Genomic DNA, 14560 nt, shown 5'->3' on the forward strand with positions numbered 1-14560 from the left:
GATCATCAGTTTTCTCTCATAAAGCAATATGAAACTAGGTGTCTCTTCCCGCTCTGACACTGGATTTTTCTTTCGTTACTACAGATAAAAATGCCAAAAGAGAGACTGTAATAAAGGAAGTAGGAGGATTCTGTGCTATAAATTGGTCCCATTTTTCTGGACTGGCCCGATAAAGACATTTATTGGCCTAAAGTGACTTCATCACTTGTGCAACATATTGTAATCCTCTCTGGACACATTGGGACCACGAGGAATTCTCTGGAAGCATAGGCACAGTCAAGTTGTGGAGATTTTCCAGTCACTCCAAGATCTTGGTTTCTAAATAAAATTTCCGGTTAATATAAACCAAATGGCTGATTCCACGGAAGGGGCAGGAAAAGTGAACCTGGTACATCTTTGTATGCCAGGAAATAAGGATTTTCTCAAAAGCTCATGAGGATATATGAAAAGAATAAGAAGTCAGTTTGACAGGGCTTCCTTTGACCATAATTGGTAAAATTTGCAAGATGAATAATAATAGAAATGGATAAAAGTCCATTGATTTTAAAAGAACCCATGAGTCCTTACTCAAACAAATAAATTAGATACATAGATGAATAGATAGCTATGTACATAGGTAAATAGATGGATATAGATTGATAGATAGAAAGATACAGGTGTCCTTACACATGCAGTGTGAAAGAAATAAAGCAAATGTGGTAAAATTCTGACAATTGATGAATCTAGACGGTAGATGTAAGAGTATTCACTTGTCTATTCTTGAAACTTTTATGTAGGTTCCAGATTTATTTATTTTATTTATTTATTTATTTACTTATTTATTTTTGAGGAAGATTAGCCCTGAGCTAACATCTTCTGCCAATCCTCCTCTTTTTGCTGAGGAAGAATGGCCCTGAGTTGTCATCTGTGCACATCTTCCTCGACTTTATACGTGGGACACCTACCACAGCATGGCTAGACAAGCGGTCCCATGTCCACATCAGGGATCCGAACCGGCAAACCCTGGACCGCTGAAGCAGAACATGTGGACTTTGCTGCACCACCAGGCCGGCCCCAGTAAAGAATTCCTCTATTTTTTTTTTAATTATTTTTTTTCCTTTTTCTCCCACAGCCCCCCGGTACATAGTTGTGTATCTTTTAGTTGTGAGTCGTTCCATTTGTGGCATGTGGGATGCCACCTCAGCATGGCTTGATGAGTGGTGCCATGTCTCTGCCCAGGATTCAAACCAGGGAAACCCTTGGCTGCAGAAGCAGACTGAGCGCACTTTATCACTGGGCCATGGGGCAAGCTCCAAGGTTCCAGATTTAAAAGCATAAACATTTGGGAAGAAAATTGAACCTAGTAATTTTCTTCTTAAATAGCTGTGAACTATGAGCTTAAAAAACTCTCTGGTAATAATAAGATTTCTTCTCTCTTTAGAGCCAAGAGATCCAAGAGATGCAATGATCGTTGATCAATAAAATCTCACTCTGATCATCCACAAGTTCTTTCTGAATTTTCATTAACTCTTTAACACAGACAACCTTCCTGCTCCATTTTGTCAGAAAGTCAAATTTTGCCATCTTTAATTCTTACAAAAAGGCAAGTGGTTTTGCTATAATAATTAGAAGATGCATAGTATTTATCTTAATTAGTAAGTTTCTAATTCTATATTCAGGGCTGATATAATAAAGGTGCTGAAAATGAGGTAAAAAATGTTGAATTCAAAATAACCAATAAATTTATTTTAATTTACATTGTCAACAAGCCTCCATCTACCATATGAATCACCATAATGGATTCCTATCTTCACACACAAAGACCTGTCTAGATTTTGCCTGCAGAGAAGCTTACTCTGGTCAGTTAAATCTTCAATCTTCACTTTGAAATACACACACACACATATAGACTTTTTACAGATGCACTTAGGGGAAGTACCCTTGAGTTCTTGAGAAACACAGTGATAGTTTTCTCTTCACTTGAAGAGACATGATGAAGGGGACATAGTTTACTAATCTCTGAAAGGTCCACAGAAAGGAAGAAAAAAGGATAATGAAGAAAAGAGGGAGGAGGAGAGGAAAAGAAAGAGAGAGAGGACAAGGTGAAGGAGTAGAGAATAAAAAGATAAGAAATAGGAGAGAAAAGAATCAAAACTTCACTTGTGTGATGGAGTCTATTTCGAGAAATAGCATGTTACAATAACATTTGCCCAGAAATTTGACCCCAGGCATCCACAGTGGATATGTGAGAAGGGTGTTAAGTACCTCTAGATGTGGCCTCCATGTCCTAGAGACTGAATGACATTATGCAAGGCTCATCGTCCTGGGGACCATGAGCAAGTGTCTCATGAAACCAAGCAGTAAACCTATAGTATCTTCCAAAATTGAGATGAGACTATCCTGGATATTACTGAACAGGAATCAAAATTGCCATGAAGTTTTACAACAAAACTGAATTAACCAGTAATTTGAAGTTACTTGAAGCTTGACCACCAGTGCATGCATTTATTTTCCTTGAATATTAGAGAGTCCTTAGGAGAAAAATTTTAAGAGATCATCTCCATTCCACCACTTTTGAGCAATCTAATCCCTGACACAATATTTAATCTCGCTGTCTGATTTCCCCTGCCTAAGAAAAGGAGCTAATAATACTTATCATATACCACTATGGTGAGAACTAAGTAAAATGAGGTAAGTCAATATGACAGAGGCATGAAAAAGCTTGACAAATGTCTCTTCTCTTCACTCTTTCTCTCTAGAAATGCACCTGAAAGAACAGCTAAAGGTCACTGGCAAAGCTCAAACTTGGTCCCATCTTTCTGCTCATCCATTCATGCCTTTATTCACTGATTTAACAAATATTTAGTGAGGACTTAATCCTAAGACAGTCTCTACAAATAGAGTGAGGAATCAACTAGGCAAAACTGCTGTGCTCCTGGACTTTAGAATTTAACTCCCTGCTCTGTTGTCTAGCCATTCTCATCTCTTCTTTGACAAATTGAACATAGAAAATCTTGGGTGTTTGTGTTTTCCTTTCAGGATTAGGTCTCCCTTTCTCCATTCTCTGCATGAGCTAAGGCAGTAGCTGAGACCACAAGAGTAAGTGGTTGTGATGAGGTGGTAAGAATATGAGGCTAGGCTGCCCCATTTGAATCCTGCTCATGGCAGGACCAGGCCAGCCAATTGGCAGCTGTCAGGAGACCAGCTGGGTGCTGGGAGTCCCTGTGACTAAAGCAGTCCTTCCTGAATGTCTACACTGGAACCATGAGACTCTTCAAAGCCAAAGCACCAGTAGCTACCTGGGGTGCTTTTCAAACAAACTTTGTCGAAATGATCAGGCTCCTGGGCCTTAATAGCAATGGTCATTTAAGTTATTTTAAAAAAAAAAGGAAATTGAAGTGAAGCCTGGGGAGGTGAGAGAATTACCAACAGACGCGTGTAACTACATTTCTGAGGAAAAAATTACATACGTACAGTAATAATACTGGTGGCCGCTACATCTATTGAGTTACTCCATTGACTAGACACTAGACTAGGTTCTTGCCATATATAATATAATTTAGTCCTGTCTACAAATTTATGGTTATTGCTTTTGTTCACCCCTTTTTAAAAAATAAGAAAGCTGAGGTACATAGATAATAAGAATCTTGTGCAAGAATACTTAGACATTTCTGGCTCTAAAGTTTATGAAGTTTCCAGTATTTTAAAGAACCTCCCTGCCTCCAAAATGAAATAGGTACAAATGTTTTAAAAGAATGGATAGGCCGGCCGGTGGCGCAGCGGTTAAGTGCACACGTTCCGCTTCCACGGCCCAGGGTTCGCTGCTTCCGATCCCGGGTGCAGACATGGCACTGCTTGGCACACCATGCTGTGGTAGGCGTTCCACATATAAAGTAGAGGAAGATGGGCATGGATGTTAGCTCAGGGCCAGTTTTCCTCAAATAAATAAATAAATAAAGGAATGGATAGCCATCTTGATAGTCTAGTTGGTATCCATGCAGGCATAGACAGGAAAATAACAATTACAGAGCCCCTGCTATGAACTAAATGTTGCCAATGGTAACACCAGAGGATGGATGTGAAGGTCTTTAGCTATCTCCCTCAACACACACACAGACTTCCCACCAGTGTGTCTGCATTGTGTGATATGACCAGATGACATTACCTCAAGATTAGATAAGGTGCCAGCCATCTCCCCTAGACAAGCCCCTACCCTGCCCCCAGCAAACTTCCAGCCAGATTGTTGCCCTCAAACTTCACTTACACTGAAATTACAGAGCTATCTTGAATTTTAGTATTTAACCTACCAAATGTACCAAATATATGTATATTGGATTTGTGAAACTCCCATCCAGAAATCATGGACACTACTGAGGGTTTCTGTAAATAGCATAGCACTTATGTTAATTCACTGTAATCCTGAGTGTTGTGCTTACTCTTTCATTTTACAGATGGGAAAACTAAAGCCCAAAGAAGTAAGGGAATTTACTTAGTTAATAAGTAATAGAGCTGAAATAGGATCCCAGACACATCTGGCTCCAAAATCCCTGCTTTTTCTTTTTTTCTTTGGCCCCCTATTAAAAAAAACCTGGTCTTTCTAAATTATAAAAATAACGTATATTCACTTGTATAAATTTTGGAAAATGCCATAATGAAGAAAAAACTTCACTAATAGTATAATCTAAAGAGAACTAATGCCAACATTTTCCCCCCGACCATATACTTTTGAGTAAATAGAATTTTGACTACTAATTTTTTCATTTATTTTACAAGTGTTAGTGCCTACCATTAAAAATCCTATAAGAAGTTTGTTTTTAATATGTGTATAATGTTCAATATATACACAATAAATTAGCTGTCTTTCTTACTGTTGGACATTTAGTCCATTTCTGATTTTTAATAATTATAAATATCACTGGAATAAAACCCTTAGTACCTATATCTTGGGCTGAATTACTGATTTAGTGAGGGCTGATTCCCAAATAGAAGAAAGGGCTTTTTCTATTATTTCATGCTCACTGTTTTCTTAAAATTAAGATCTGTCCCTCACCCTGCACCCCCACTCCCACCCTGGAATGTCTTCTTCTAGCTCTTTTCAACCACTGAGTCAAGTTATTATTACATGTATATGTCCAGACTCTAGGTTTGGAGAATACAGTGAAAAGAATTTGTGATGTAGAATCAGAAAATCTGATTTCACACCCCAGTTTACTATTCACTGACACAGTGACTCTGGCAGTTACCTGAGTTTTTCAGCCTGTCTTTTCTCAACTGGAAAATGGGCAGTAATAGCACTTCCCTGAAGAGATCAATGTGAGAATTAAATCAGATAAACATGTGACGAGGTTTCTGTAAATCATAATGTGTTCCAACAAATGTCGATTTCTATTACCTTTAGTCATTTGACAGATTTAGTTGGCTTTCAAAGGGAAATAAACGAGAGAAAATGGTTTATCATAGATTTTTTTTTTGATAAAACAAAATCTTTCCTTAAAAAATATTTTTAAACAAGTTTAAAAGCCCTATTATGTTGAATTGGCAAATCTAAATTTCTCCACTCCCACGCATGCCAGACAGCTGGTGAACCCAATCTAGCCAGGATGCAGAGAAGGGGAGTCATGTGACCCTAGCCTAGCCTCTCTTCCCAGGGGCAGGCCACAACATTCAGTCCAACTGTCATTGGCCCCAGCTCTACACTATAGGACATTCAATGATGAAGGAGGAGGCTACTAAGAAATCAGCCAAGAAGGAGAGGAGTAGTCAAGAGAGAAATGTTGTCTAACATCCAAGAAAAATGGTGCTCCAGCCTCCATCAGGGGAAAAAGACTCAGGACAGATAGAGAAGTTAGAGGCTGAGAAAGTGTTTGCTCTCAGGTTTATGAAGAGACAACTAAGCTAAAGAGTGTTTTGTGTAGGCATCATACTGCAATGGGATAAAAGTATAGGAAAAGGGTCATTTTGTTACAATCAGAGGTAAGGATTAGAAATTTCATGAGTCAACTCAGAAATCCCAGGGGTTCAATGATGATGAAGTTTGAAGAAAAACATGAGGGCAGTGGGAGCCTTGTAAGAAAGAGTCAGCCCTACCGAGGTGAGAAGCATCAGGGGAATTGGAAGCCAGTAGCAACTGAGAAACTGACGCTTCTGTAAAGCAGGAGGCAAATGAGAAGTGGGACATGCCCAGAAAAATCCTCAACATGTACAGCTGGCAGGAGATGCAGAGACACAAACAGGAGGTCGAGCAATGGCTGGTGATCAATCACTAGGTCTTCGATGTTCCTGGCTGGGCTGACAGACATCCAGGTGGGCAGCAGGTCCTCAACCACTATGCCAGGGCAGATGCCATGGTAATAAACTCAAAGCTCTGCCCTTTCTCTCTTCCAGTTGCTGGATGGCTGGGACCTTGGTTCTCTTCCCAAAAGTATTTCAAGAACATGTTCAAGCTCCACAATCGCTCCTCTTCTCGAAAGCCAATTTTTCAGCATCACTATCCACCAAGAATTTGCAAGCAAATTAAGCCTCAAGGTCTACCTATTATCTGCACCGGGTTTGGGATGAACTCAGAGGTGGATGGTGGATACTATGTTTGAGTATTTGAGTTTTGTTTTGTTCTTGGTGTTTTTTGTGTGTTTGTTTGTTTTGAAATGGAAGAAGAACATTACAAATAGGTGAATAAAATCCAGAAAAATATGTCAGCATACAGGTAGAAATTTCTCAGATGCTTAATATTTGAATGTCTAAAGGACAGACAGTAATTCATCTCTTAGGCGTCAAAATGTTGTTCATAAAAATGATGAAAATCTACAATGGCATAGGCTTTTAGACCTGCAGAGCTGTCTTGCATCCTGTAGCTCAAACAGTGCAATACAGGTAATATAACACACTTTTATAGAAGAAATTAAAATCAGAGAGGTTAATTGACTGGTCCAAGGTCACCTAGCAGTAGATATCAGATTCAAAAACTTTATCTTTCTTAAATTCTAGTCTTTCCACTTTTCTTCACTACTTCTCCTCATCAGCCTTCCCCAACAAAATGGCTAAGGAAAAAAAAAAACCTATAACATTTATTGGATGCCTAGAATACCCTAGACACATTCAAATGCATCACCTCTCTTAACCCTCACCATGAGGAAGGTGGATATTATCCCCATATTACAGATGAGAAAATCAGTGTTCAAAGAAGCAAATACCGTATCACATAACCAGCAAATAATAGTGGTAAATTTTGAAATGAGGTAGGTTTTTGACCATAAAGCCTTTTATAGCTGAGACCTTATCAAATAAAATTTCATTTAATATTCGATAGGGAGGTCTCTGAAACCCTTAAATTCATTTAGAAATCCCTTTTAAAATATTCTATAATGAATTTTGTTTTATCCCAATTAGGAGTTCTTATCTGCACATTGTACAGAGAAAGAAACAGAGAATAAGAATAAGAGGAGCTGAATCACTAACCCAAGATCAGAAAATTAATAAGTGATGGAGCAGAAACTTAAACCTATGGGTTTTTACTTTGTTGTCCTTGTTGTTTCACAGTTTATTATATAAGTTCTCCAATTGGTTTCAAAGCATAGGATTGAAAAGATAAATACACTAAGCATCACTCTGTGAATGGTACTATACTAATAATAACATAATAAGGAATCAACTGGCAAATTTGCAAAGTAAACAAAATTTTGTCTTCTGATGCAATCAACATTTTCCCCCCAATTTCTCATCTCCCATCTCTGACCAAGTTCTTCTTCTCCTAACTTCCTGTATTGATTCCACAATCAAATGAATTCCTTTATAAACATACCTTGCTAAATCCTCACCACTTTTGTCACATCTGACGTATTTTAAACAAAGTTCATCCTCTTATTGGGAAAGTGAGCATGAGTTTGGAACAAGGGATGGGAGTATTGTGTGTGTCAGGAAGATGCTTGCTGTGTAGGAATCCAGACAACTGAGGGTAGAAGAAGCAAGATGGAAAGTATTTCTGCAAAAATATTAAGGGGGAGATTAACAAAAATAAAATGAAAAAAAAACACTACAGATCCCTATCTAGCCCGCCCCCTCATTCCCACAACTCAGAGATAACATGGATAATGCTTTTGTAACACAAGTTAGAGAATTATCTCAGAGGATATGATGGCAAAGACATGGAACTTCAACCACCATGAAAATAACTGATAGACTTACACATCTTGAGGCAGCTCAGCTGATAAATCTGTAATTTGCTAATAACTTTTATCTCCCAAAACTTAGGAAAAGACCAGGATTCTTCAATTCTAGTCAACAAGGAGAAATAGATTAATAAAATAGAAATCATCAGAACCTTAGAGAAAAATAGCCATGACACCTTAGGATTCATAGCTTTAGAATGAAAATTCTGAGAATGGTCAGCCTTGTACCTTAGACGTTAAGGAATTAAATCCAAAAATGTTCGTAGAAAATATGCCCCAAAAGAAGAAGGCTCAAGAAGAATGGGAAGGTATCAGGAGAATTCTGACAAGCACCATACTCCAGGACGACTCAGAGTATGGTGAGCCTGAGCTTTGGAATCGGTTATGTGAACCTGGGAAAATTATTGAAATGCTCTGGATCTCAGTTTCATCATCTGCAAAATGAGAATTACTTTCCCCATCTAACTGGCATATGGTAAATAAGACTAACGCTTATAAAGTACTTAGCATAATGTCAGACACTTAATAAATCTTTAGTAAATTGTGGTAATTATTACTCATATCATGGGCATCCATAGCCTGAGGATGTGATTCTTTTACTTCCTGTTTACCACCAGCTTAGAAATATGATTACATTTGGTGACATCTGATTGGGCACAGAGGGGTCCTTGAGGAGTGGAGAAGCAGCATGCTGTCTAGTGAAGGGGGACAGAACATAAAGTCAGAGGACCTGAGGTCCAATGCTTACTCTAGAACTTAAGAGGTATTTATAGGTTCTACCCTGAAAAGAAAACATGGATGAAAGTATGGCCTCTCTTTGCCAGCACTGGACCCATGGCTGCACCTGCCTGAAAGGGGCACACTTTCCTTATTCACACAGAAACTATTCTCCAAGCCTCCATCATCCATATAAAATGTGAATAATAATACCGAGTCTGTACCAAAGGGTCCTTCATTTATTCGTTCATTTAGTCAGGCATTCTAAAACCCATTTTAGGATTCCATCCTACTGATTAAGAGTACAGGCTTGGGAATGAAACAGGCCTGGTTTGCATCTGGGCTCCAACACTTACTAGGAATGTCCTGAGGAGGTTGCCGAAGCTCTTGGAGGCTCAGCTCCTATATCTGGAAAGTGGGACTAATAATACCTTCATCTCAGTATATTTGTAAAAGTCAGCGGAGATCAAAGAGAGTGCTCCCTTTGGTGCTTGGCACAGATTAAACACTCAAAAAATGCATTTCTTGTGTTTTATCATTACTTAGTTCTTCTGAGCTGGGAGTTGTAATTTTCTCAGGAGAACTTTACGAAGAAAAATAAGTGCATAAAACAAAATTGGCATTTCAGCTCCTATTATTACACATATGACTTATCTGATTGTTTTCAAATTATATGCTTTGAAACCAACGGCCCAGTGCTAATAACTAGAATCTAGAACAGGTCTTCCCACCTGGAAGAGCTCACCCCAGAAAAGCCAGAAACAACCTATAATTCCAAGAATAAATGATTATATAGGTCACAATATATCCGTATGATGGGTTATTTTGCAATTATTAAATTGTGGATTACAAAGCATTTGATGACAGGAAATACATAGAAATGAATAGCCACAAGTACTTTTTTTGTTTTTACCAGAAATAATTGAAGTTAATCAAAGTCTTTTTTTTAAAGTAGGATATAATAACGTATATACAACAATTGCATTTTTGTTAGAAAAATTTGGGTGCATATTTTTTTTTTTGCCTTTAAGCTATTTTATTGAGGTCATATTGGCTTATAACATTGTGTCAGTTTCAAGAGTCCATTACTATATTTCACTATCATCTGTGTGCCAAAGTGCTAACAGGTGAAAATGGGCCATGAGGATACGCTGCCTTTCAGAAAGGCCAGCCTAGTATTTAAGTGAAGGATGAAATCGAGAAGAATTGGTCAAAAAATGAAGGAAGCAGTCCAGGGAACATGTTAAAGGTCTGAACAATGCCTTGACATCAGGAATGGGAGAAGAGAGGGTAAGTGCCACAGATGTCTAGGAGACACAATTTATAATATTGGATGAGTGACTGAATGAACAAACAAGATGAAGGAGTCTAAACTGACATATGGATATCTGGCTTAGGTAACTACATGGTGATATCCATTACAGGAGTGAGAATCCAGGAGGATGAGAAGGTTTGGAAGGGAGAGTGGAGAGAGAGAGAGAGAGTTTGGGTTGCAGTCCAGCTGAAAGAATTTAGAAAAGAAACCCCAGTATAAGGAAGAGCTTTAAAATAATGGAAGCTCCCAAAGAATAGAATGTATTGCAGTAGAAAAATAACCCTCTGCTTATCCATGTGGGTAAAGGGGAATCTGGGTGACTTCATGTAAACATTCTCCACTTCAAAGTGGCTCTCTCCCAAGACAAGGGCAGACTGCATTCTCCCCACAAATTGTCCTATTCATAATTCGTGCTTTACCCCAAATATGAGGAGGCTTGTTCTAAACATTGCCTTGGAGTAGATGAGATCTAAGAAATGTGAGAAGAAGAGAAATTACCCAACGATGTGGAATGGGTATCTACGATTGGGTAGTGAATAGTCTGGTGAGCCTTATTTAGGTGAGTGAATCAAGGACTGTATTCTAGTTGTCCTTTTTAAGATTATATACATGTATTTTCCATTGGTATTTTCTTTTCTGAATTTTGGAAAATGTCAACCCACCTCAGATGAAATGCTAAATAATGATAACATAAAAATGTGGTCATGTATTGATGTCTGATTCCAAGGTTTAAGTTCTTAGCCACTAGACTGGATCCTCAATAAGGTTTTAGAAGGATTGAATCAATGAATGAAGGAATTAATAAACCCATTAGTAGACTGGGTATTATTATCCACATACAGAAAAAAAGTTCAAGGCTTGAGAAATTAAGTAATTTACACAATATAAAACAGCCTACTTGCCTGCTACCCTATACTGTACCTTAGTGTGAGTTATCAAGGTACATTCTGGGTGGTTGCAGCACAAGATTTGGCAAACAGAATGTCCACTGGATTTCAGCCCATATGCACCGTCTTGGCTGACAGCCTGCAGCATAGAGGGCACAACTTGTGTAGAGTACTTAGGTTGTAAAGGCAGGATTTTGTGTCAGGCCTTCTGACTTTACATGCTTTTCTCTTCCACTAGTATCATACTGCTTTTATGGTAAAGTGCATCACTCCATGCCCCATTAAATAACAGCAACAATTTAGCCAGATTTTCAAGCTATTTGTGAAAGCAAAGTTATAATCACATCTTTCCTGTTTGATACTGTTTTGGAAATAACCAGTTTGAAGATAAGCTATGATAGAAATTTCTATGTAGGTCAAGGAGTAGAGATGATGGTTGAGAAGTGAATCAGAAGGCTAACAGATGAAAATGGGAAATGCTAAAGTAGCAAAAAGGTCAGAAAATAGAGATGCTGAGGGTAGGGCAGGGATGGTGGTACTTAAGATCTGTTTCCTCTGAGCCCAACATTTTGATGATTCCGACTTTCTCCTTGTTGGAGAAACTCTATTTAACCTACTCATTCACTGTTTCCCTTATTCAAAGACATCTAATCAAGCATATGCCATATTGCAGGCACAGGGATAGACAGTAGGTCTATTTAATCAATAGTACATGGTCCCAGTCTTCAAAAAATTCAAAGACCACTAGAGAAGGGAGTGAATACACAGATTCCTTACAACATAATTTGAAAAGCTTTAGAAACAAAGTGTCATGGGAGCCAGAGGGGATCATGAATAACTTTCCCGAGTGAGTTAGGAGAGGCAATATATCATCTGAATCTTGAAGGGTGAGGAAGAGCTGTTATGTAGAGAAAATGGAAGGAGGCAGTCAAGGCAAATGGAACAGTATGTGCAAAGTTTCAGATCCATACAAGGATATGGAATGTTTATTGAATGGGGAGAATTCCAGTGGACAAGATGGTGCATAAGGTGAAAGGTAAGCCTGGAGAGGTAGGTTGGAGCCAGAGGCAAAATGACTCATGTGGTTAAAATTTAAGAGGAGGAGATACTATTACCATCTGCCCAGCAGAAACAAACTGATTTTAACATCATGCCAAGACAATCTGAAATCACTCCTCTCTTGAGAGGCCTTTCAGAAAAAGAATTTTACATGTTAAGGCTGGAGTGGACCTTTACAGCTTCATGGCTTTAGATTCACATAGTGTTGAGTTCAAATTCCTGCTCCACTATTTAGTGAAGCTTTGGGGGCAAGACATTTCTCCACTCAGAAACTGGTGTCACTATCTGTGCAGCATAAGTGATAGAATCTCACAGAACCAAGATGATTATTATAAGTTGGCACAGAGAGCCCCTTGTACATAGGATACACTCAATAAATGTTGGCACTGTTTCCTCTCCTTCCTTCAGCAGGAATGTACTTGCCCAAGAATGTTAACAGAACCCATTTGTGCAGGTCTTTCAAGGAGATTTCACAACTTAATCTATTAGGAAATTCTTTTAAATCAAATGTCTCAAGACTACCTAAATTCCTTTGTTGTACTTCTTATTCAGTACAATGAAAAGAGTTCCACATAGTAAGTCAATGCTCGCTATTCTGGAAAACTCTGTAGTTTGTCTTTATCTGTTGTCATCATATTGATCTGTGAATCTTGCTGGGGATTAGAAGAAACAATGAACCAGGAAGAATATTATTGTCATCACACTGTTCCAGCACTCTGGATGACTGCTCAGAGTAAGATGAAATTGCAATAGCTTACCTTTCTTCTATACTCTGATCTTGATCCATCAGATTGATTCTGATGGATTTTCCATTCTAATATGCTCCTAAACAACAAACAGAACAGGATTTTTCAGTATAAATCACCATGAAATACTTTAATCTTGTTCTTAATCACTAACTGACTCTCTTCCTGGTTACGGGAACCAAGGTTTATATTCAGAAAGTGTGACAATTAAAAAATGATCTTTGGGATTATATAGTTCAGCACTGCCCAAAGGAGTCAGAAAAAGTGTGCAGAATTAGAATGGACTGCAGCGCCTGGACTGGTTCTAGTAGATACAAAGCCCTTTTTACCTCACTGAATCCGGAGCCAGTTTGGTGAAGTGAGTTTAAAGAATGATATTTCACCCTTCTAATTAACCTTATTCACTATATGAACACCTTCTTATAAATAGGCTTATATGTAATTCTTGGATATATCTAAAGTTGCTACTGGATTTGAAGATGGAGGATTCATTATATACACCAATTCAGAGCTCACACATTATGCGTAGGGATATAGGAATAATATCTCTGAATTCCTGTATTGAAGAGAAGGTAAGTAGTGCGTTCTTAAGACTAGAGGTATAAATATAAGAAAGATAGCCATTACACATTGAGAATTTACTATATGACAAGCAGATTCCAATTGACTCAATTAATCCTTATAAAAATGATGGGAATTGAGTTGCTATTATAACCACTCCCATGTTGGAGAACAGCAAATAAGACCAGGAGCTGGAGAGGAGACTTGTCCAGGATTACACAGCTAGTGAGTGGCAAAGCCAGATTTTAGATGAAGGAAGGCTGCTCCAGGGTCCAGTTTCTTAGTACTGTGCAATACCAGCACTCCAGAGTAATGTGCATGGCTTCCATGTATTCAAGTTACAACCTTGGTTAATTTCAATTTTAATCGCCCCTGTCCCCAATACCATAATAGGAAGAAGTACAGAATCTTTCTCTTGGAGAATCCTCCTTCCCCAAAACTGTTTCAATCCCTGGGAGGGAAGAGGATATCTCTTACTTCCAAATATAAGCAGAATATAGGAACCACCGCTGCTTCTCATAGCCACTTGGAATTATCACCTAATGTAGGACCTTAGATGGAAAATACAGTTGGCCAGCTCTGTTCTGTGCCTGGCTGTCACAATTCCCTGCAGAGACTGCCCTGGTGCTTTTTAGGAAAAGTGACTAGACTCCTTCAGTGACAAATTTAGCCAAGAGTGTGGCTTTGGACAATCCAGAGCTCAAGGGCTGTGCTTGCATGATCTCTTATGAATTTGTCTTAAGCTACTATCATCAACTTTGACCTATCTTTCTTCAGAGAGTACTTAATTCAAGGGTCTTATTTCTCTGGGCCTTGGTCAAGAACCAAGAGGGAGACTTTGGTGGGAGATAAGATTTGCATAGCCAGTCTTGTTGCTGCATGCCTCAGAGAGTGTGAGCAACTTCCACACCAAGCCTGTTGTTGGGCATTGAAGATTCATCATGGTGCATTAATTCAATCCAATGCTTTCTTCTGCTGCTCAGTAAAATACACTGTGATCTCTTCTAATGCTTGGTGATAACCTGGCAACATTGGACTTGACTAGCGAAGCAGTGAACTCAGTAGGTGGATCTCCAGAATGAGGTTTTCAGAGATGGTTACTAAGGGTAATTTTGACCAACTTGAAGCATC

At 38.6% G+C, this 14560-nt stretch overlaps 1 long non-coding RNA gene across 1 annotated transcript in view; it reads right to left on the bottom strand.

Moving 5' to 3' along the window:
• Positions 1-14560, bottom strand: part of LOC139074354 (uncharacterized) — a 75393-nt gene that overhangs the window by 12218 nt on the left and 48615 nt on the right. Inside the window, exon 2 of the long non-coding RNA XR_011523877.1 lies at positions 12881-12947. This is a non-coding gene — a long non-coding RNA (uncharacterized lncRNA). The remainder of the gene's footprint in view (positions 1-12880; positions 12948-14560) is intronic.

Source organism: Equus przewalskii, chromosome 11 (genome assembly GCF_037783145.1).
Source record: "Equus przewalskii isolate Varuska chromosome 11, EquPr2, whole genome shotgun sequence".
Lineage (NCBI taxonomy): Eukaryota > Metazoa > Chordata > Mammalia > Perissodactyla > Equidae > Equus > Equus przewalskii.